Consider the following 24,958-nt stretch of genomic DNA (forward strand, 5'->3'; position numbering starts at 1 on the left):
AGATCGAGCACTCTGACTCACACTGATTCAGCACTCTGGCTCACACTGATCCAGCACTCTGACCCACACTGATCCAGCAACCTGACTCACACTGATCCAGCTCTCTGACCCACACTGATCCAGCACTCTGACTCAGACAGATCCAGCACTCTGACCCACACTGATCCAGCAACCTGACTCACACTGATCCAGCTCTCTGACCCACACTGATCCAGCACTCTGACTCACACTAATCCAGCACTCTGACTCACTCAGATCCAGCTCTCTGACTCACACAGATCCAGCACTCTGACTCACACTGATTCAGCACTCTGACTCACACGGATCCAGCACTCTGACCCACACTGATCCAGCACTCTGACTCACACTAATCCAGCACTCTGACTCACTCAGATCCAGCTCTCTGACTCACACAGATCCAGCACTCTGTCTCACACAGATCCAGCAACCTGACTCACACTGATCCAGCTCTCTGACCCACACTGATCCAGCACTCTGACTCACACTGCTCCAGCACTCCTACTCACACTAATCCAGCACTCTGACTCACACTGATCCAGCTCTCTGACCCACACTGATCCAGCACTCTGACTCACACTAATCCAGCACTCTGACTCACTCAGATCCAGCTCTCTGACTCACACTGATCCAGCACTCTGGCTCAGACAGATCCAGCACTCTGACTCCCACAGGTCCAGCACTCCGGCTCACACGGATCCAGCACTCTGACCCACACTGATCCAGCACTCTGACTCCCAGAGATCCCACACTCTGACTCACACAGATCCAGCTCTGGCTTGCACAGATCCAGCACTCTGACTCACACTGATCCAGCGCTCTGACTCACACAGATCCAGCTCTGACTCGCACAGATCCAGCCCTCTGACTCACACAGATCCAGCTCTCTGACTCACACTGATTCAGCACTCTGACCCACACAGATCCAGCTCTGACTCACACAGATCCAGCTCTCTGACTCACACAGATCCAGCTCTGACTCACACAGATCCAGCTCTCTGACTCACACTGATCCAGCACTCTGACTCACACTGATCCAGCACTCTGACTCACACTGATCCAGCACTCTGACTCACACTGATCCAGCTCTCTGACCCACACTGATCCAGCACTGGCTCACACAGATCCAGCACTCTGACTCACACTGATCCAGCACTCTGACTCACACTGATCCAGCACTCTGACTCACACTGAGCCAGCACTCTGCCGCACACTGATCCAGCCCTCTGACTCACAGTGATCCAGCACTCTGTCTCACACTGACCCAGCGCTCTGACTCACACTGATCCAGCACTGACTCACACAGGTCCAGCACTCTGACTCACAGAGATCCAGCACTCTGTCTCACACTGATCCAGCACTCTGACTCACACTGATCCAGCACTCTGACGCACACTGATCCAGCTCTCTGACCCACACTGATCCAGCACTGGCTCACACAGATCTAGCACGCTGACTCACACTGATCCAGCACTCTGACTCACACTGATCCAGCACTCTGACTCACAATGACCCAGCACTCGAACTCACACTGACCCAGCACTCTGACTCACACTGATCCAGGACTCTGACTCACAGGGATCCAGCACTCTGACTCACACTGATCCAGCTCTCTGACTCACACTGATCCAGCACTCTGACTCGCACAGATCCAGCTCTCTGACCCACACTGATCCAGCACTCTGACTCACACTGATCCAGCTCTCTGACGCACACTGATCCAGCACTGGCTCACACAGATCCAGCACTCTGACTCACAGTGATCCAGCACTCTGACTCACACTGATCCAGCACTCTGACTCACACTGATCCAGCACTCTGCCGCACACTGATCCAGCCCTCTGACTCACACTGATCCAGCACTCTGTCTCACACTGACCCAGCGCTCTGACTCACACTGATCCAGCACTGACTCACACAGGTCCAGCACTCTGACTCACAGAGATCCAGCACTCTGTCTCACACTGATCCAGCACTCTGACTCACACTGATCCAGCACTCTGACGCACACTGATCCAGCTCTCTGACCCACACTGATCCAGCACTGGCTCACACAGATCTAGCACGCTGACTCACACTGATCCAGCACTCTGACTCACACTGATCCAGCACTCTGACCCACACTGATACAGAACTCTGACTCACAGAGATCCAGCACTCTCTCTCACACTGACCCAGCACTCTGACTCACACTGATCCAACACTCTGACTCACAATGACCCAGCACTCGAACTCACACTGATCCAGCACTCTGACTCACAGAGATCCAGCACTCTCTCTCACACTGACCCAGCACTCTGACTCACACTGATCCAGCACTCTGACTCACACGGATCCAGCACTCTGACTCACACTGATCCAGCACTCTGTCTCACACGGATTCAGCACTCTGACTCACACTGATCCAGCACTCTGACTCACACAGATCCAGCACTCTGACTCACACTGATCCAGCAATCAGACTCACACTGATCCAGCACTCTGACTCACACTGATCCAGCTCTCTGACCCACACTAATACAGCACTCTGACCCACACTAATCCAGCACTCTGACTCGTACAGATCCAGCTCTCTGACTCACACTGATCCAGCACTCTGACTCACAGAGATCCAGCACTCTGTCTCACACTGACCCAGCACTCTGTCTCACACTGATCCAGCACTCTGTCTCACACTGACCCAGCACTCTGACTCACACTGATCCAGCTCTCTGACTCACTAAGATCCAACTCTCTGACTCACACAGATCCAGCACTCTGACTCACACAGATCGAGCACTCTGACTCACACTGATTCAGCACTCTGACTCACACTGATCCAGCACTCTGACTCACACAGATCCAGCATTCTGACACACACAGATCGAGCACTCTGACTCACACTGATTCAGCACTCTGGCTCACACTGATCCAGCAACCTGACTCACACCGATCCAGCTCTCTGACCCACACTGATCCAGCACTCTGACTCACTCAGATCCAGCACTCTGACTCACACTGATCCAGCACTCCTCCTCACACTAATCCAGCACTCTGACTCACACAGATCCAGCACTCTGACTCACACTGATCCATCTCTCTGACTCACACTGATCCAGCACTCTGACTCACACTGATACAGCACTCTGACGCACACTGATCCAGCACTCTGACTCACACTGATCCAGCACTCTGACTCACACAGATCCAGCACTCTGACTCACACTGATCCATCTCTCTGACTCACACTGATCCAGCACTCTGACTCACACTGATACAGCACTCTGACGCACACTGATCCAGCACTCTGACACACACTGATCCAGCACTCTGACTCACAGAGATCCAGCACTCTGACTCACACTGATCCAGCACTCTGACTCACACTGATCCAGCACTCTGACTCACACTGATCCAGCACTCAGACTCACACTGATCCAGCACTCTGACTCACAGAGATCCAGCACTCTGACTCACACAGATCCAGCACTCTGAATCACACAGATCCAGCACTCTGACTCACACAGATCCAGCTCTCTGACTCACACAGATACAGCTCTCTGACTCACACAGATCCAGCTCTCTAACCCACACTGATCCAGCACTCTGATTCACACAGATCCAGCTCTCTGACTCACACAGATCCAGCACTCTGACTCACACAGATCCAGCAGTCTGACTCACACAGATCGAGCACTCTGACTCACACTGATTCAGCACTCTGACCCACACTGATCCAGCACTCTGACTCAGACAGATCCAGCACTCTGACTCAGACAGATCCAGCACTCTGACCCACACTGATCCAGCAACCTGACTCACACTGATCCAGCTCTCTGACCCACACTGATCCAGCACTCTGACTCACACTAATCCAGCACTCTGACTCACTCAGATCCAGCTCTGACTCACACAGATCCAGCACTCTGACTCACACTGATTCAGCACTCTGACTCACACTGATCCAGCACTCTGACCCACACTGATCCAGCAACCTGACTCACACTGATCCAGCTCTCTGACCCACACTGATCCAGCACTCTGACTCACACTAATCCAGCACTCTGACTCAGACAGATCCAGCACTCTGACCCACACTGATCCAGCACTCTGACTCACACTAATCCAGCACTCTGACTCACTCAGATCCAGCTCTCTGACTCACACAGATCCAGCACTCTGACTCACACTGATTCAGCACACTGACTCACACTGATCCAGCACTCAGACTCACACTGATCCAGCTCTCTGACCCACACTGATCCAGCACTCTGACTCAGACAGATCCAGCACTCTGACTCACACTGCTCCAGCACTCCTACTCACACTGATCCAGCTCTGACTCACACTCATCCAGCCCTCTGACTCACACTGATCCAGCACTCTGACTCACACGGATCCAGCACTGGCTCACACTGATCCCGCACTCTGACTCACACTGATCCAGCACTCTGACTCACATTGATCCAGCACTCTGACTCACACGGATCCAGCACTGGCTCACACTGATCCAGCACTCTGACTCACACTGATCCAGCACTCTGACTCACACTGATCCAGCACTCTGACTCACACTCATCCAGCCCTCTGACTCACACTGTTCCAGCACTCTGACTCACACGGATCCAGCACTGGCTCACACTGATCCCGCACTCTGACACACAGATCCAGCCCTCTGACTCACACTGATCCAGCTCTGATTCGCACAGATCCAGCACTCTGACTCACACAGATCCAGCACTCTGACTCCCACATATCCAGCACTCTGACTCACACAGACCCAGCACTCTGACTCCCACAGATCCAGCACTCCGACTCACACAGATCCAGCACTCTGACCCACACTGATCCAGCACTCTGACTCCCAGAGATCCCACACGCTTACTCACACAGATCCAGCTCTGACTCACACAGATGCAGCACTCTGACTCACACTGACGCAGCACTCTGACTCACACTGATCCAGCACTCTGACTCACACTGATCCAGCACTCTGACTCACGCTGATCCGGCACTCTGACTCACACTGATCCAGCACTCTGACTCACACGGATCCAGCACTCTGACTCACACTGATCCAGCACTCTGACTCACGCTGATCCGGCACTCTGACTCACACTGATCCAGCACTCTGACTCACACGGATCCAGAACTGGCTCACACTGATCCAGCACTCTGACTCACAGAGATCCAGCAGTGACTCACAGAGATCTCGCACTCCTCCTGAGACAGGTCCAGCAATGAATCACAGAAATCTAGCACTCTATGCCAAAGAGATACAGCACTCTGACTCACACAGATCCAGCACTCTCACTCACACTGATCCAGCACTCTGACTCCCACAGATACAGCACTCTGACTCCCACAGGTCCGGCTCTCTGACTCCCACAGATCCAGCTCTGACTCACACAGATCCAGCACTGACTCACACTGATCCAGCTCTCTGACTCACACTGATCCAGCACTCTGACTCACACAGATCGAGCACTCTGACTCACACTGATTCAGCACTCTGACTCACACTGATCCAGCACTCTGACTCACACAGATCCAGCATTCTGACACACACAGATCGAGCACTCTGACTCACACTGATTCAGCACTCTGGCTCACACTCATCCAGCCCTCTGACTCACACTGATCCAGCACTCTGACTCACACGGATCCAGCACTGGCTCACACTGATCCCGCACTCTGACACACAGATCCAGCCCTCTGACTCACACTGATCCAGCTCTGATTCGCACAGATCCAGCACTCTGACTCACACAGATCCAGCACTCTGACTCCCACAGATCCAGCACTCTGACTCCCACAGATCCAGCACTCCGACTCACACAGATCCAGCACTCTGACCCACACTGATCCAGCACTCTGACTCCCAGAGATCCCACACGCTTACTCACACAGATCCAGCTCTGACTCACACAGATCCAGCACTCTGACTCACACTGACGCAGCACTCTGACTCACACTGATCCAGCACTCTGACTCACACTGATCCAGCACTCTGACTCACGCTGATCCGGCACTCTGACTCACACTGATCCAGCACTCTGACTCACACGGATCCAGCACTCTGACTCACACTGATCCAGCACTCTGACTCACGCTGATCCGGCACTCTGACTCACACTGATCCAGCACTCTGACTCACACGGATCCAGCACTGGCTCACACTGATCCAGCACTCTGACTCACAGAGATACAGCAGTGACTCACAGAGATCTCGCACTCCTCCTGAGACAGGTCCAGCAATGAATCACAGAGATCGAGCACTCTATGCCAAAGAGATACAGCACTCTGACTCACACAGATCCAGCACTCTGACTCCCACAGGTCCGGCTCTCTGACTCCCACAGATCCAGCTCTGACTCACACAGATCCAGCACTGACACACACTGATCCAGCTCTCTGACTCACACTGATCCAGCACTCTGACTCACACAGATCGAGCACTCTGACTCACACTGATTCAGCACTCTGACTCACACTGATCCAGCACTCTGACTCACACAGATCCAGCATTCTGACACACACAGATCGAGCACTCTGACTCACACTGATTCAGCACTCTGGCTCACACTGATCCAGCAACCTGACTCACACCGATCCAGCTCTCTGACCCACACTGATCCAGCACTCTGACTCACTCAGATCCAGCACTCTGACTCACACTGATCCAGCACTCCTCCTCACACTAATCCAGCACTCTGACTCACACAGATCCAGCACTCTGACGCACACTGATCCAGCACTCTGACTCACACTGATCCAGCACTCTGACTCACAGAGATCCAGCACTCTGACTCACACTGATCCAGCACTCTGACTCACACTGATCCAGCACTCTGACTCACACTGATCCAGCACTCAGACTCACACTGATCCAGCACTCTGACTCACAGAGATCCAGCACTCTGACTCACACAGATCCAGCACTCTGACTCACACAGATCCAGCACTCTGACTCACACAGATCCAGCTCTCTGACTCACACAGATACAGCTCTCTGACTCACACAGATCCAGCTCTCTAACCCACACTGATCCAGCACTCTGATTCACACAGATCCAGCTCTCTGACTCACACAGATCCAGCACTCTGACTCACACAGATCCAGCAGTCTGACTCACACAGATCGAGCACTCTGACTCACACTGATTCAGCACTCTGACTCACGCTGATCCGGCACTCTGACTCACACTGATCCAGCACTCTGACTCACACGGATCCAGCACTGGCTCACACTGATCCAGCACTCTGACTCAGACAGATCCAGCACTCTGACCCACACTGATCCAGCAACCTGACTCACACTGATCCAGCTCTCTGACCCACACTGATCCAGCACTCTGACTCACACTAATCCAGCACTCTGACTCACTCAGATCCAGCACTCTGACTCACACTGATTCAGCACTCTGACTCACACTGATCCAGCACTCTGACCCACACTGATCCAGCAACCTGACTCACACTGATCCAGCACTCAGACTCTGACAGATCCAGCACTCTGACCCACACTGATCCAGCAACCTGACTCACACTGATCCAGCTCTCTGACCCACACTGATCCAGCACTCTGACTCACACTAATCCAGCACTCTGACTCAGACAGATCCAGCACTCTGACCCACACTGATCCAGCACTCTGACTCACACGAATCCAGCACTCTGACTCACTCAGATCCAGCTCTCTGACTCACACAGATCCAGCACTCTGACTCACACTGATTCAGCACACTGACTCACACTGATCCAGCACTCAGACTCACACTGATCCAGCTCTCTGACCCACACTGATCCAGCACTCTGACTCAGACAGATCCAGCACTCTGACTCACACTGCTCCAGCACTCCTACTCACACTGATCCAGCTCTGACTCACACTCATCCAGCCCTCTGACTCACACTGATCCAGCACTCTGACTCACACGGATCCAGCACTGGCTCACACTGATCCCGCACTCTGACTCACACTGATCCAGCACTCTGACTCACACTGATCCAGCACTCTGACTCACACGGATCCAGCACTGGCTCACACTGATCCAGCACTCTGACTCACACTGATCCAGCACTCTGACTCACACTGATCCAGCACTCTGACTCACACTCATCCAGCCCTCTGACTCACACTGATCCAGCACTCTGACTCACACGGATCCAGCACTGGCTCACACTGATCCCGCACTCTGACACACAGATCCAGCCCTCTGACTCACACTGATCCAGCTCTGATTCGCACAGATCCAGCACTCTGACTCACACAGATCCAGCACTCTGACTCCCACAGATCCAGCACTCTGACTCACACAGATCCAGCACTCTGACTCCCACAGATCCAGCACTCCGACTCACACAGATCCAGCACTCTGACTCACACTGATCCAGCACTCTGACTCCCAGAGATCCCACACTCTTACTCACACCGATCCAGATCTGACTCACACAGATCCAGCACTCTGACTCACACTGATTCAGCACACTGACTCACACTGATCCAGCACTCAGACTCACACTGATCCAGCTCTCTGACCCACACTGATCCAGCACTCTGACTCAGACAGATCCAGCACTCTGACTCACACTGCTCCAGCACTCCTACTCACACTGATCCAGCTCTGACTCACACTCATCCAGCCCTCTGACTCACACTGATCCAGCACTCTGACTCACACGGATCCAGCACTGGCTCACACTGATCCCGCACTCTGACTCACACTGATCCAGCACTCTGACTCACATTGATCCAGCACTCTGACTCACACGGATCCAGCACTGGCTCACACTGATCCAGCACTCTGACTCACACTGATCCAGCACTCTGACTCACACTGATCCAGCACTCTGACTCACACTCATCCAGCCCTCTGACTCACACTGTTCCAGCACTCTGACTCACACGGATCCAGCACTGGCTCACACTGATCCCGCACTCTGACACACAGATCCAGCCCTCTGACTCACACTGATCCAGCTCTGATTCGCACAGATCCAGCACTCTGACTCACACAGATCCAGCACTCTGACTCCCACATATCCAGCACTCTGACTCACACAGACCCAGCACTCTGACTCCCACAGATCCAGCACTCCGACTCACACAGATCCAGCACTCTGACCCACACTGATCCAGCACTCTGACTCCCAGAGATCCCACACGCTTACTCACACAGATCCAGCTCTGACTCACACAGATGCAGCACTCTGACTCACACTGACGCAGCACTCTGACTCACACTGATCCAGCACTCTGACTCACACTGATCCAGCACTCTGACTCACGCTGATCCGGCACTCTGACTCACACTGATCCAGCACTCTGACTCACACGGATCCAGCACTCTGACTCACACTGATCCAGCACTCTGACTCACGCTGATCCGGCACTCTGACTCACACTGATCCAGCACTCTGACTCACACGGATCCAGAACTGGCTCACACTGATCCAGCACTCTGACTCACAGAGATCCAGCAGTGACTCACAGAGATCTCGCACTCCTCCTGAGACAGGTCCAGCAATGAATCACAGAAATCTAGCACTCTATGCCAAAGAGATACAGCACTCTGACTCACACAGATCCAGCACTCTCACTCACACTGATCCAGCACTCTGACTCCCACAGATACAGCACTCTGACTCCCACAGGTCCGGCTCTCTGACTCCCACAGATCCAGCTCTGACTCACACAGATCCAGCACTGACTCACACTGATCCAGCTCTCTGACTCACACTGATCCAGCACTCTGACTCACACAGATCGAGCACTCTGACTCACACTGATTCAGCACTCTGACTCACACTGATCCAGCACTCTGACTCACACAGATCCAGCATTCTGACACACACAGATCGAGCACTCTGACTCACACTGATTCAGCACTCTGGCTCACACTCATCCAGCCCTCTGACTCACACTGATCCAGCACTCTGACTCACACGGATCCAGCACTGGCTCACACTGATCCCGCACTCTGACACACAGATCCAGCCCTCTGACTCACACTGATCCAGCTCTGATTCGCACAGATCCAGCACTCTGACTCACACAGATCCAGCACTCTGACTCCCACAGATCCAGCACTCTGACTCCCACAGATCCAGCACTCCGACTCACACAGATCCAGCACTCTGACCCACACTGATCCAGCACTCTGACTCCCAGAGATCCCACACGCTTACTCACACAGATCCAGCTCTGACTCACACAGATCCAGCACTCTGACTCACACTGACGCAGCACTCTGACTCACACTGATCCAGCACTCTGACTCACACTGATCCAGCACTCTGACTCACGCTGATCCGGCACTCTGACTCACACTGATCCAGCACTCTGACTCACACGGATCCAGCACTCTGACTCACACTGATCCAGCACTCTGACTCACGCTGATCCGGCACTCTGACTCACACTGATCCAGCACTCTGACTCACACGGATCCAGCACTGGCTCACACTGATCCAGCACTCTGACTCACAGAGATACAGCAGTGACTCACAGAGATCTCGCACTCCTCCTGAGACAGGTCCAGCAATGAATCACAGAGATCGAGCACTCTATGCCAAAGAGATACAGCACTCTGACTCACACAGATCCAGCACTCTGACTCCCACAGGTCCGGCTCTCTGACTCCCACAGATCCAGCTCTGACTCACACAGATCCAGCACTGACACACACTGATCCAGCTCTCTGACTCACACTGATCCAGCACTCTGACTCACACAGATCGAGCACTCTGACTCACACTGATTCAGCACTCTGACTCACACTGATCCAGCACTCTGACTCACACAGATCCAGCATTCTGACACACACAGATCGAGCACTCTGACTCACACTGATTCAGCACTCTGGCTCACACTGATCCAGCAACCTGACTCACACCGATCCAGCTCTCTGACCCACACTGATCCAGCACTCTGACTCACTCAGATCCAGCACTCTGACTCACACTGATCCAGCACTCCTCCTCACACTAATCCAGCACTCTGACTCACACAGATCCAGCACTCTGACGCACACTGATCCAGCACTCTGACTCACACTGATCCAGCACTCTGACTCACAGAGATCCAGCACTCTGACTCACACTGATCCAGCACTCTGACTCACACTGATCCAGCACTCTGACTCACACTGATCCAGCACTCAGACTCACACTGATCCAGCACTCTGACTCACAGAGATCCAGCACTCTGACTCACACAGATCCAGCACTCTGACTCACACAGATCCAGCACTCTGACTCACACAGATCCAGCTCTCTGACTCACACAGATACAGCTCTCTGACTCACACAGATCCAGCTCTCTAACCCACACTGATCCAGCACTCTGATTCACACAGATCCAGCTCTCTGACTCACACAGATCCAGCACTCTGACTCACACAGATCCAGCAGTCTGACTCACACAGATCGAGCACTCTGACTCACACTGATTCAGCACTCTGACTCACGCTGATCCGGCACTCTGACTCACACTGATCCAGCACTCTGACTCACACGGATCCAGCACTGGCTCACACTGATCCAGCACTCTGACTCAGACAGATCCAGCACTCTGACCCACACTGATCCAGCAACCTGACTCACACTGATCCAGCTCTCTGACCCACACTGATCCAGCACTCTGACTCACACTAATCCAGCACTCTGACTCACTCAGATCCAGCACTCTGACTCACACTGATTCAGCACTCTGACTCACACTGATCCAGCACTCTGACCCACACTGATCCAGCAACCTGACTCACACTGATCCAGCACTCAGACTCTGACAGATCCAGCACTCTGACCCACACTGATCCAGCAACCTGACTCACACTGATCCAGCTCTCTGACCCACACTGATCCAGCACTCTGACTCACACTAATCCAGCACTCTGACTCAGACAGATCCAGCACTCTGACCCACACTGATCCAGCACTCTGACTCACACGAATCCAGCACTCTGACTCACTCAGATCCAGCTCTCTGACTCACACAGATCCAGCACTCTGACTCACACTGATTCAGCACACTGACTCACACTGATCCAGCACTCAGACTCACACTGATCCAGCTCTCTGACCCACACTGATCCAGCACTCTGACTCAGACAGATCCAGCACTCTGACTCACACTGCTCCAGCACTCCTACTCACACTGATCCAGCTCTGACTCACACTCATCCAGCCCTCTGACTCACACTGATCCAGCACTCTGACTCACACGGATCCAGCACTGGCTCACACTGATCCCGCACTCTGACTCACACTGATCCAGCACTCTGACTCACACTGATCCAGCACTCTGACTCACACGGATCCAGCACTGGCTCACACTGATCCAGCACTCTGACTCACACTGATCCAGCACTCTGACTCACACTGATCCAGCACTCTGACTCACACTCATCCAGCCCTCTGACTCACACTGATCCAGCACTCTGACTCACACGGATCCAGCACTGGCTCACACTGATCCCGCACTCTGACACACAGATCCAGCCCTCTGACTCACACTGATCCAGCTCTGATTCGCACAGATCCAGCACTCTGACTCACACAGATCCAGCACTCTGACTCCCACAGATCCAGCACTCTGACTCACACAGATCCAGCACTCTGACTCCCACAGATCCAGCACTCCGACTCACACAGATCCAGCACTCTGACTCACACTGATCCAGCACTCTGACTCCCAGAGATCCCACACTCTTACTCACACCGATCCAGATCTGACTCACACAGATCCAGCACTCTGACTCACGCTGATCCGGCACTCTGACTCACACTGATCCAGCACTCTGACTCACACGGATCCAGCACTGGCTCACACTGATCCAGCACTCTGACTCAGACAGATCCAGCACTCTGACCCACACTGATCCAGCAACCTGACTCACACTGATCCAGCTCTCTGACCCACACTGATCCAGCACTCTGACTCACACTAATCCAGCACTCTGACTCACTCAGATCCAGCACTCTGACTCACACTGATTCAGCACTCTGACTCACACTGATCCAGCACTCTGACCCACACTGATCCAGCAACCTGACTCACACTGATCCAGCACTCAGACTCAGACAGATCCAGCACTCTGACCCACACTGATCCAGCAACCTGACTCACACTGATCCAGCTCTCTGACCCACACTGATCCAGCACTCTGACTCACACTAATCCAGCACTCTGACTCAGACAGATCCAGCACTCTGACCCACACTGATCCAGCACTCTGACTCACACTAATCCAGCACTCTGACTCACTCAGATCCAGCTCTCTGACTCACACAGATCCAGCACTCTGACTCACACTGATTCAGCACTCTGACTCACACTGATCCAGCACTCTGACCCACACTGATCCAGCAACCTGACTCACACTGATCCAGCACTCAGACTCAGACAGATCCAGCACTCTGACCCACACTGATCCAGCAACCTGACTCACACTGATCCAGCTCTCTGACCCACACTGATCCAGCACTCTGACTCACACTAATCCAGCACTCTGACTCAGACAGATCCAGCACTCTGACCCACACTGATCCAGCACTCTGACTCACACTAATCCAGCACTCTGACTCACTCAGATCCAGCTCTCTGACTCACACAGATCCAGCACTCTGACTCACACTGATTCAGCACACTGACTCACACTGATCCAGCACTCAGACTCACACTGATCCAGCTCTCTGACCCACACTGATCCAGCACTCTGACTCAGACAAATCCAGCACTCTGACTCACACTGCTCCAGCACTCCTACTCACACTGATCCAGCTCTGACTCACACTCATCCAGCCCTCTGACTCACACTGATCCAGCACTCTGACTCACACGGATCCAGCACTGGCTCACACTGATCCCGCACTCTGACTCACACTGATCCAGCACTCTGACTCACACGGATCCAGCACTGGCTCACACTGATCCAGCACTCTGACTCACACTGATCCAGCACTCTGACTCACACTGATCCAGCACTCTGACTCACACTCATCCAGCCCTCTGACTCACACTGATCCAGCACTCTGACTCACACGGATCCAGCACTGGCTCACACTGATCCCGCACTCTGACACACAGATCCAGCCCTCTGACTCACACTGATCCAGCTCTGATTCGCACAGATCCAGCACTCTGACTCACACAGATCCAGCACTCTGACTCCCACAGATCCAGCACTCTGACTCACACAGATCCAGCACTCTGACTCCCACAGATCCAGCACTCCGACTCACACAGATCCAGCACTCTGACCCACACTGATCCAGCACTCTGACTCCCAGAGATCCCACACTCTTACTCACACAGATCCAGCTCTGACTCACACAGATCCAGCACTCTGACTCACACTGATCCAGCTCTCTGACTCACACTGACGCAGCACTCTGACTCACACTGATCCAGCACTCTGACTCACACTGATCCAGCACTCTGACTCACGCTGATCCAGCACTCTGACTCCCACAGATACAGCACTCTGACTCCCACAGGTCCGGCTCTCTGACTCCCACAGATCCAGCTCTGACTCACACAGATCCAGCACTGACTCACACTGATCCAGCTCTCTGACTCAAACTGATCCAGCACTCTGACTCACACTGATCCAGCACTCTGACTCACACTGATCCAGCTCTCTCACTCACACTGATCCAGCACTCTGACTCCCACAGATACAGCACTCTGACTCCCACAGGTCCGGCTCTCTGACTCCCACAGATCCAGCTCTGACTCACACAGATCCAGCACTGACTCACACTGATCCAGCTCTCTGACTCAAACTGATCCAGCACTCTGACTCACACTGATCCAGCACTCTGACTCACACTGATCCAGCTCTCTGACCCACACTGATCCAGCACTCTGACCCACACTGATCCAGCACTCTGACTCACACTGATCCAGCTCTCTGACCCACACTGATCCAGCTCTCTGACTCACACTATTCCAGCACTCTGACTCAGACAGATCCAGCACTCTGACCCACACTGATCCAGCTCTCTGACCCACACTGATCCAGCACTCTGACTCACACTAATCCAGCACTCTGACTCACTCAGATCCAGCTCTCTGACTCACACAGATCCAGCACTCTGACTCACACTGATTCAGCACTCTGACTCACACTGATCCAGCACTCTGACCCACACTGATCCAGCAACCTGACTCACACTGATCCAGCTCTCTGACCCACACTGATCCAGCACTCTGACTCAGACAGATCCAGCACTCTGACCCACACTGATTCAGCACACTGACTCACACTGATCCAGCACTCAGACTCACACTGATCCAGCTCTCTGACCCACACTGATCCAGCACTCTGACTCAGACAGATCCAGCACTCTGACTCACACTGCTCCAGCACTCCTACTCACACTGATCCAGCTCTGACTCACACTCATCCAGCCCTCTGACTCACACTGATCCAGCACTCTGACTCACACGGATCCAGCACTGGCTCACACTGATCCCGCACTCTGACTCACACTGATCCAGCACTCTGACTCACACGGATCCAGCACTGGCTCACACTGATCCAGCACTCTGACTCACACTGATCCAGCACTCTGACTCACACTGATCCAGCACTCTGACTCACACTCATCCAGCCCTCTGACTCACACTGATCCAGCACTCTGACTCACACGGATCCAGCACTGGCTCACACTGATCCCGCACTCTGACACACAGATCCAGCCCTCTGACTCACACTGATCCAGCTCTGATTCGCACAGATCCAGCACTCTGACTCACACAGATCCAGCACTCTGACTCACACTCATCCAGCACTCTGACTCACACTGATCCAGCACTCTGACTCACACTCATCCAGCCCTCTGACTCACACTGATCCAGCACTCTGACTCACACGGATCCAGCACTGGCTCACACTGATCCCGCACTCTGACACACAGATCCAGCCCTCTGACTCACACTGATCCAGCTCTGATTCGCACAGATCCAGCACTCTGACTCACACAGATCCAGCACTCTGACTCCCACAGATCCAGCACTCTGACTCACACAGATCCAGCACTCTGACTCCCACAGATCCAGCACTCCGACTCACACAGATCCAGCACTCTGACCCACACTGATCCAGCACTCTGACTCCCAGAGATCCCACACTCTTACTCACACAGATCCAGCTCTGACTCACACAGATCCAGCACTCTGACTCACACTGATCCAGCTCTCTGACTCACACTGACGCAGCACTCTGACTCACACTGATCCAGCACTCTGACTCACACTGATCCAGCACTCTGACTCACGCTGATCCGGCACTCTGACTCACACTGATCCAGCACTCTGACTCACTCAGATCCAGCTCTCTGACTCACACAGATCCAGCACTCTGACTCACACTGATTCAGCACTCTGACTCACACTGATCCAGCACTCTGACCCACACTGATCCAGCAACCTGACTCACACTGATCCAGCTCTCTGACCCACACTGATCCAGCACTCTGACTCAGACAGATCCAGCACTCTGACCCACACTGATCCAGCAACCTGACTCACACTGATCCAGCTCTCTGACCCACACTGATCCAGCACTCTGACTCACACTAATCCAGCACTCTGACTCACTCAGATCCAGCTCTCTGACTCACACAGATCCAGCACTCTGACTCACACTGATTCAGCACTCTGACTCACACAGATCCAGCACTCTGACCCACACTGATCCAGCACTCTGACTCACACTAATCCAGCACTCTGACTCACTCAGATCCAGCTCTCTGACTCACACAGATCCAGCACTCTGTCTCACACAGATCCAGCAACCTGACTCACACTGATCCAGCTCTCTGACCCACACTGATCCAGCACTCTGACTCAGACAGATCCAGCACTCTGACTCACACTGCTCCAGCACTCCTACTCACACTAATCCAGCACTCTGACTCACACTGATCCAGCTCTCTGACTCACACTGATCCAGCACTCAGACTCACACTGATCCAGCTCTGACTCACACTCATCCAGCCCTCTGACTCACACTGATCCAGCACTCTGACTCACACGGATCCAGCACTGGCTCACACTGATCCCGCACTCTGACTCACACTGATCCAGCACTCTGACTCACACTGATCCAGCACTCTGACTCACACGGATCCAGCACTGGCTCACACTGATCCAGCACTCTGACTCACACTGATCCAGCACTCTGACTCACACTGATCCAGCACTCTGACTCACACTGATCCAGCACTCTGACTCACACTAATCCAGCACTCTGACTCAGACAGATCCAGCACTCTGACCCACACTGATCCAGCACTCTGACTCACACTAATCCAGCACTCTGACTCACTCAGACCCAGCTCTCTGACTCACACAGATCCAGCACTCTGACTCACACTGATTCAGCACACTGACTCACACTGATCCAGCACTCAGACTCACACTGATCCAGCTCTCTGACCCACACTGATCCAGCACTCTGACTCAGACAGATCCAGCACTCTGACTCACACTGCTCCAGCACTCCTACTCACACTGATCCAGCTCTGACTCACACTCATCCAGCCCTCTGACTCACACTGATCCAGCACTCTGACTCACACGGATCCAGCACTGGCTCACACTGATCCCGCACTCTGACTCACACTGATCCAGCACTCTGACTCACACGGATCCAGCACTGGCTCACACTGATCCAGCACTCTGACTCACACTGATCCAGCACTCTGACTCACACTGATCCAGCACTCTGACTCACACTCATCCAGCCCTCTGACTCACACTGATCCAGCACTCTGACTCACACGGATCCAGCACTGGCTCACACTGATCCCGCACTCTGACACACAGATCCAGCCCTCTGACTCACACTGATCCAGCTCTGATTCGCACAGATCCAGCACTCTGACTCACACAGATCCAGCACTCTGACTCCCACAGATCCAGCACTCTGACTCACACAGATCCAGCACTCTGACTCCCACAGATCCAGCACTCCGACTCACACAGATCCAGCACTCTGACCCACACTGATCCAGCACTCTGACTCCCAGAGATCCCACACTCTTACTCACACAGATCCAGCTCTGACTCACACAGATCCAGCACTCTGACTCACACTGATCCAGCTCTCTGACTCACACTGACGCAGCACTCTGACTCACACTGATCCAGCACTCTGACTCACACTGATCCAGCACTCTGACTCACGCTGATCCGGCACTCTGACTCACACTGATCCAGCACTCTGACTCACACGGATCCAGCACTGGCTCACACTGATCCAGCACTCTGACTCACAGAGATCCAGCAGTGACTCACAAAGATCTCGCACTCCTCCTGAGACAGGTCCAGCAATGAATCACAGAGATCTAGCACTCTATGCCAAAGAGATGCAGCACTCTGACTCACACAGATCCAGCACTCTCACTCACACTGATCCAGCACTCTGACTCCCACAGATACAGCACTCTGACTCCCACAGGTCCGGCTCTCTGACTCCCACAGATCCAGCTCTGACTCACACAGATCCAGCACTGACTCACACTGATCCAGCTCTCTGACTCACACTGATCCAGCACTCTGACTCACACTGATCCAGCACTCTGACTCACACTGATCCAGCTCTCTGACCCACACTGATCCAGCACTCTGACCCACACTGATCCAGCACTCTGACTCACACTGATCCAGCTCTCTGACCCACACTGATCCAGCACTCTGACCCACACTGATCCAGCTCTCTGACCCACACTAATCCAGCACTCTGACCCACACTGATCCAGCTCTCTGACTCACACTGATCCAGCTCTCTGACCCACACTGATCCAGCACTCTGACCCACACTGATCCAACACTCTGACTCACACTGATCCAACACTCTGACTCACACTGATCCAGCTCTCTGACCCACACTGATCCAGCACTCTGACTCAGACAGATCCAGCTCTCTGACTCACACTGATCCAGCACTCTGACTCACACTGATCCAGCTCTCTGACCCACACTGATCCAGCACTCTGACTCAGACAGATCCAGCTCTCTGACTCACACTGATCGAGCACTCTGACTCAGACAGATCCAGCACTCTGACCCACACTGATCCAGCACTCTGACTCACACTGATCCAGCTCTCTGACCCACACTGATCCAGCACTCTGACTCACACTAATCCAGCACTCTGACTCACTCAGATCCAGCTCTCTGACTCACACAGATCCAGCACTCTGACTCACACTGATTCAGCACTCTGACTCACACTGATCCAGCACTCTGACCCACACTGATCCAGCAACCTGACTCACACTGATCCAGCTCTCTGACCCACACTGATCCAGCACTCTGACTCAGACAGATCCAGCACTCTGACCCACACTGATCCAGCAACCTGACTCACACTGATCCAGCTCTCTGACCCACACTGATCCAGCACTCTGACTCACACTAATCCAGCACTCTGACTCACTCAGATCCAGCTCTCTGACTCACACAGATCCAGCACTCTGACTCACACTGATTCAGCACTCTGACTCACACTGATTCAGCACTCTGACTCACACAGATCCAGCACTCTGACCCACACTGATCCAGCACTCTGACTCACACTAATCCAGCACTCTGACTCACTCAGATCCAGCTCTCTGACTCACACAGATCCAGCACTCTGTCTCACACAGATCCAGCAACCTGACTCACACTGATCCAGCTCTCTGACCCACACTGATCCAGCACTCTGACTCAGACAGATCCAGCACTCTGACTCACACTGCTCCAGCACTCCTACTCACACTAATACAGCACTCTGACTCACACTGATCCAGCTCTCTGACTCACACTGATCCAGCACTCAGACTCACACTGATCCAGCTCTGACTCACACTCATCCAGCCCTCTGACTCACACTGATCCAGCACTCTGACTCACACGGATCCAGCACTGGCTCACACTGATCCCGCACTCTGACTCACACTGATCCAGCACTCTGACTCACACTGATCCAGCTCTCTGACCCACACTGATCCAGCACTCTGACTCAGACAGATCCAGCACTCTGACTCACACTGCTCCAGCACTCCTACTCACACTAATCCAGCACTCTGACTCACACTGATCCAGCTCTCTGACTCACACTGATCCAGCACTCAGACTCACACTGATCCAGCTCTGACTCACACTCATCCAGCCCTCTGACTCACACTGATCCAGCACTCTGACTCACACGGATCCAGCACTGGCTCACACTGATCCCGCACTCTGACTCACACTGATCCAGCACTCTGACTCACACTGATCCAGCACTCTGACTCACACGGATCCAGCACTGGCTCACACTGATCCAGCACTCTGACTCACACTGATCCAGCACTCTGACTCACACTGATCCAGCACTCTGACTCACACTAATCCAGCACTCTGACTCAGACAGATCCAGCACTCTGACCCACACTGATCCAGCACTCTGACTCACACTAATCCAGCACTCTGACTCACTCAGACCCAGCTCTCTGACTCACACAGATCCAGCACTCTGACTCACACTGATTCAGCACACTGACTCACACTGATCCAGCACTCAGACTCACACTGATCCAGCTCTCTGACCCACACTGATCCAGCACTCTGACTCAGACAGATCCAGCACTCTGACTCACACTGCTCCAGCACTCCTACTCACACTGATCCAGCTCTGACTCACACTCATCCAGCCCTCTGACTCACACTGATCCAGCACTCTGACTCACACGGATCCAGCACTGGCTCACACTGATCCCGCACTCTGACTCACACTGATCCAGCACTCTGACTCACACGGATCCAGCACTGGCTCACACTGATCCAGCACTCTGACTCACACTGATCCAGCACTCTGACTCACACTGATCCAGCACTCTGACTCACACTCATCCAGCCCTCTGACTCACACTGATCCAGCACTCTGACTCACACGGATCCAGCACTGGCTCACACTGATCCCGCACTCTGACACACAGATCCAGCCCTCTGACTCACACTGATCCAGCTCTGATTCGCACAGATCCAGCACTCTGACTCACACAGATCCAGCACTCTGACTCCCACAGATCCAGCACTCTGACTCACACAGATCCAGCACTCTGACTCCCACAGATCCAGCACTCCGACTCACACAGATCCAGCACTCTGACCCACACTGATCCAGCACTCTGACTCCCAGAGATCCCACACTCTTACTCACACAGATCCAGCTCTGACTCACACAGATCCAGCACTCTGACTCACACTGATCCAGCTCTCTGACTCACACTGACGCAGCACTCTGACTCACACTGATCCAGCACTCTGACTCACACTGATCCAGCACTCTGACTCACGCTGATCCGGCACTCTGACTCACACTGATCCAGCACTCTGACTCACACGGATCCAGCACTGGCTCACACTGATCCAGCACTCTGACTCACAGAGATCCAGCAGTGACTCACAGAGATCTCGCACTCCTCCTGAGACAGGTCCAGCAATGAATCACAGAGATCTAGCACTCTATGCCAAAGAGATGCAGCACTCTGACTCACACAGATCCAGCACTCTCACTCACACTGATCCAGCACTCTGACTCCCACAGATACAGCACTCTGACTCCCACAGGTCCGGCTCTCTGACTCCCACAGATCCAGCTCTGACTCACACAGATCCAGCACTGACTCACACTGATCCAGCTCTCTGACTCACACTGATCCAGCACTCTGACTCACACTGATCCAGCACTCTGACTCACACTGATCCAGCTCTCTGACCCACACTGATCCAGCACTCTGACCCATACTGATCCAGCACTCGGACTCACACTGATCCAGCTCTCTGACCCACACTGATCCAGCACTCTGACCCACACTGATCCAGCTCTCTGACCCACACTAATCCAGCACTCTGACCCACACTGATCCAGCTCTCTGACTCACACTGATCCAGCTCTCTGACCCACACTGATCCAGCACTCTGACCCACACTGATCCAACACTCTGACTCACACTGATCCAACACTCTGACTCACACTGATCCAGCTCTCTGACCCACACTGATCCAGCACTCTGACTCAGACAGATCCAGCTCTCTGACTCACACTGATCCAGCACTCTGACTCACACTGATCCAGCTCTCTGACCCACACTGATCCAGCACTCTGACTCAGACAGATCCAGCTCTCTGACTCACACTGATCGAGCACTCTGACTCAGACAGATCCAGCACTCTGACCCACACTGATCCAGCAACCTGACTCACACTGATCCAGCTCTCTGACCCACACTGATCCAGCACTCTGACTCACACTAATCCAGCACTCTGACTCACTCAGATCCAGCTCTCTGACTCACACAGATCCAGCACTCTGACTCACACTGATTCAGCACTCTGACTCACACAGATCCAGCACTCTGACCCACACTGATCCAGCACTCTGACTCACACTAATCCAGCACTCTGACTCACTCAGATCCACCTCTCTGACTCACACAGATCCAGCACTCTGTCTCACACAGATCCAGCAACCTGACTCACACTGATCCAGCTCTCTGACCCACACTGATCCAGCACTCTGACTCAGACAGATCCAGCACTCTGACTCACACTGCTCCAGCACTCCTACTCACACTAATACAGCACTCTGACTCACACTGATCCAGCTCTCTGACTCACACTGATCCAGCACTCAGACTCACACTGATCCAGCTCTGACTCACACTCATCCAGCCCTCTGACTCACACTGATCCCGCACTCTGACTCACACTGATCCAGCACTCTGACTCACACTGATCCAGCACTCTGACTCACACGGATCCAGCACTGGCTCACACTGATCCAGCACTCTGACTCACACTGATCCAGCACTCTGACTCACACTGATCCAGCACTCTGACTCACACTCATCCAGCCCTCTGACTCACACTGATCCAGCACTCTGACTCACACGGATCCAGCACTGGCTCACACTGATCCCGCACTCTGACACACAGATCCAGCCCTCTGACTCACACTGATCCAGCTCTGATTCGCACAGATCCAGCACTCTGACTCACACAGATCCAGCACTCTGACTCCCACAGATCCAGCACTCTGACTCACACAGATCCAGCACTCTGACTCCCACAGATCCAGCACTCCGACTCACACAGATCCAGCACTCTGACCCACACTGATCCAGCACTCTGACTCCCAGAGATCCCACACTCTTACTCACACAGATCCAGCTCTGACTCGCACAGATCCAGCACTCTGACTCACACTGATCCAGCACTCTGACTCACGCTGATCCGGCACTCTGACTCACACTGATCCAGCACTCTGACTCACACGGATCCAGCACTGGCTCACACTGATCCAGCACTGGCTCACACTGATCCAGCACTCTGACTCACAGAGATCCAGCAGTGACTCACAGAGATCTCGCACTCCTCCTGAGACAGGTCCAGCAATGAATCACAGAGATCTAGCACTCTATGCCACAGAGATGCAGCACTCTGACTCACACTGATCCAGCACTCTGACTCACACAGATCCAGCACTCTCACTCACACTGATCCAGCACTCTGACTCCCACAGATACAGCACTCTGACTCCCACAGGTCCGGCTCTCTGACTCACACTGATCCAGCTCTCTGACCCACACTGATCCAGCACTCTGACCCACACTGATCCAGCTCTCTGACCCACACTGATCCAGCACTCTGACCCACACTGATCCAGCTCTCTGACTCACACTGATCCAGCTCTCTGACCCACACTGATCCAGCACTCTGACCCACACTGATCCAGCACTCTGACTCACACTGATCCAGCTCTCTGACTCACACTGATCCAGCTCTCTGACCCACACTGATCCAGCTCTCTGACCCACACTGATCCAGCTCTCTGACCCACACTGATCCAGCACTGGCTCACACAGATCCAGCACTCTGATTCGCACCGATCATAGATGTTTACAGCCTGGAAACAGGCCCTTTGGCCCAACGTGTCCACGTCATCCAGTTTTCACCGCTAAGCTCGTCCCAATTCACTGCATTTGGCCCATTTCCCTCCATACCCATCTTACCCATGTATGTTTCTTTTAAAAAGGCAAATTGTACCTGCCTCTGCTGCTGCCTCTGGCAGTTCCTTCCAGATACTTCGCACCCTCTGAGTCAAAACATTACCCCTCTGGTCCCTTTTGTATCTCTCTCCTCTCACCTTAATCCGATGCCCTCTAGTTTTAGGTTCCCCTACCTTTGGGAAAAGGTGTTGTCTTATCTACCTAATCTGTGCCCCTCAGTATTTTAGAGTCCTCTGTAAGAGCACCCCTAAATCTCCTGCGCTCTCGGGAAAATAGTCCCAGTCTATCCAGCCTCTCCTTATAACTCAAACCATCAACTCCCGGCAGCATCCTCGTAAATCTTTTCTGCACTCTTTCTAGTTTAGTAATATCCTTTCTATAATATGGTGACCAGAACTGTACACAGTATTCCAGGTGTGGCCTTCTTAATGTCTTGTACAACTTCAACAAGATGTCCCAACTCCTGTACTCAGTGTTCTGACCAATGAAACTAAGCATGCTTCACCACTCTGTCCACCTGTGACTCCACTTTCAAGGAGCTGTGAAGCTGTACCCCTAGATCTGTTTGTTCTACAACTCTTCCCCAACGCCCTACCATTAACTGAGTAAGTCCTCTCCCCATTTGATCTACCAAACTGCATCACCTCACATTTATCTAAATTAGACTCCATCTGCCATTTTCGGCCCACTGGCCCATTGCAATCCTAGACAACCTTCTTCACTGTCCACAATGTCACAAATCTTGGTGTCATCTGCAAACTTACTAACCATGCCTACTAAATTCTCATCCAAATCATTAATATAAATAACAGTGGACCCAGCACCGATCCCTGAGGCACACCACTGGTCACAGGCCTCCAGTTTGGGAAAACAACCCTCGACAACAACCCTCTGTCTTCGGTCGTCA

The sequence above is a fragment of the Mustelus asterias genome, chromosome 3 (genome assembly GCF_964213995.1).
Source record: "Mustelus asterias chromosome 3, sMusAst1.hap1.1, whole genome shotgun sequence".
Lineage (NCBI taxonomy): Eukaryota > Metazoa > Chordata > Chondrichthyes > Carcharhiniformes > Triakidae > Mustelus > Mustelus asterias.